General features: G+C 40.8%; 1 long non-coding RNA gene across 1 annotated transcript; it reads left to right on the top strand.

Moving 5' to 3' along the window:
* The first annotated feature begins 283 nt into the window (after positions 1 to 283).
* Positions 284 to 1,236, top strand: LOC124380390. Its single transcript, XR_006924674.1, has 2 exons — positions 284 to 851; positions 1,135 to 1,236. It is a non-coding gene; the product is annotated as an uncharacterized LOC124380390 (long non-coding RNA).
* Positions 1,237 to 2,582: the final 1,346 nt, after the last annotated feature.

The raw sequence follows: 2,582 nt of genomic DNA on the forward strand, positions 1-2,582 counted from the left end.
TGTGACTGTTAGATGCAGACCTTTTTATTTACCACGGGAATTTACCACAGTTTACATCGTCGGAGTGTACATTCCACCCAGTACTAATGCTAAGGAGGCTCTGAGTGAACTCTACGGCGCTATTAGTGACCTGCAGAATGCTCACCCCGACGGATTGCTTATTATCGCCGGAGATTTCAACCATGCAAATCTCAAGACTGTCCTTCCTAAACTCCATCAGCATGTGGACTTTGCAACGAGAGGAGCGAACACGCTGAATCTTGTTTACACAAACATCCCCGGCGCGTATCGTGCGGCGCCCCGCTCCCATCTCGGATACTCAGACCACTGTCGGAACTCAGAACCCGTCTCTGAGCAGACACATCACGGGTGGATTCTTTGTTTCAGTTAATTCCCAATGTAGCACTCTTAACCTAATAAAATAAAATTAAATGGACCTCAAAAGCCAATGAAGAATCTTCAGTCTTGGATGAGAAAGAGCAAAAACTTCTTTATTCCAGACACATTCTGATGAGCCCATAGAAGGTGGTCACTTCATCACATCAAAATGATCAAGCGCACACACACTTTGCACACACTCATTCTTATACCCTGGTGTTACATGTCACCTTTACTTTTTTTTCTATTTTCTTCATCCTAGCAAAGTCCCCTTTCTGGGATTCCATATTTGGGTTTTCCTGTTCCCCCATTACCCTTATTTACGGTCTTTTCTCTATGTCACTTAAGAAAAGAATGTGTATACAACTTTCACTCCCTCTGGTACAGCCAGGCACCGCTTCCTCCTGCTCTCAGGTTTTCATGCGTGGACAACCATTTTGCGGCCTACTTTATCTTCCCTACATCTACTCTGTGTAAGTGGTTTGCTTTTAGAATGCTATTTGCTATTCCATTTTTATTAAATCAAGCTATATTATTTTACTTAAATTGTCTATTTGTATATGTTTAACTACATTATTCTACGTGGTTATGTTAGTGTCTAGGTCATACTTCATTTATATTATCTGAACTGACTGTTGCATAATGTATCTAGCTTCACAACTATAATGATTGTAAGCTTATTACTTTTGTTGTTACATGCACATATTAATTGTATGTTTTTAGTTATTGTGATCTCTGTTTGTTTCTTTTATTCAGCTCCAACTTACAGACATCCTGGGAGATCTCTTAGGAGCATTCTTCACTAACAGCATCGTAAATCTCACCTCTTCTCTGCACAATAAACATGCTTAAGCCTTGTATGTTGTTCTTTCTTGTCTATCCAACACACTCAAAACACCAGTCAGACTCTACTCTACTCTATTTATTAAAATCTGATCGCTATTGTGAATTATACTTGGAGTACATAGACTACATTAGACTGATTAAAACACATAAGCTAAAATAGGTTTTAATCAAGCTGCTTCTATTGTATCTAATAGGTTCTATACTAATTATTAGGTAATTTTATTGGATGGATATTAGTTGGATTAAAACACACTCTAGATAAGGTTAATTCAAACATTTTTCTCGACATCACTTCCCCGTCTGAGACTAATTAGTCTCACACTCCGCCTACTTCCGTGTTAACTCATTAACAAACATACATGTCACATAAAACACAAATAAAAATGTTTACATTGAGTTCTTTGGCACATGTAGTTTTCTTCTGACCCAGATACTTTACGTATCGCAGGGGGTCTCGTTGGAGCTCTGGAAGAGGTTACTAGCACTTTACCAGGCGCTCGTATGTTGACATCCATTAAAGAAAATGATAAATCCACATGCTGATCCAAAGACCGGAATCCAAATGCCTGTCAGGGCATACCGTCCACAATAATCAAAGTAAAATAATCATAATAGCAGTACATCAGTGACACATAGACCCAGTATTCGAAGAAAAATATGATTGCATCAAAATCAAACACAGATTAATCGCATCAGAATCGACAAAATCCAGAAGGTAAAAATTAATGAACAAAAATTTACTAAAATCTTTGAAAATGCAAAAAAACAAAAAACAAACATTGACCGAAATCGACATCACTCCCCTGTCACAACAGCATCGAATAAGCCTAATCACAACACGATGAACCAGGAGTGGGCGAAAAACCCTGACAGCAGCCAAATTTCAGGGAAAATTCCCACCCTGCCCGCCAGTGGCGCGACAGTGGCTTCACCACCAAGGTCATCCTCAGTCGTGACTGTACAGGTAGCTAAAACATAACACAATAGAAAACAAAACGAAAAATTACGCAGTCCAGTGCAAAGTGGTGGAACTATGGAATGGGAGACATGCGTTAGATCCGGTGCGGCAGGAGAGAGAACATAGCCACAGAAGGTGATGGTGTAGTACGTCACAAAGGTGCGGTGCATGACGAAGTCCGGGAACAGAAAACTGTGAGCGCCCGAGACTCCTAGTAACATCGCAAGCACCACACGGACCTCTGAATGCGTCCAAGGCGAAGCAATACCCCTCAGCACACGCGTCGACGTATGCACACGAACCTCGATGCAAACGCACACCTCGCAGGAGCCACCTACATCCACCAGCAGCCATGTTCCTGTACACAACATGAAATACTCACAACAACAACATGATTAAT

Source organism: Silurus meridionalis, chromosome 3 (assembly GCF_014805685.1).
Source record: "Silurus meridionalis isolate SWU-2019-XX chromosome 3, ASM1480568v1, whole genome shotgun sequence".
In the NCBI taxonomy this organism is placed as follows: Eukaryota; Metazoa; Chordata; class Actinopteri; order Siluriformes; family Siluridae; genus Silurus; species Silurus meridionalis.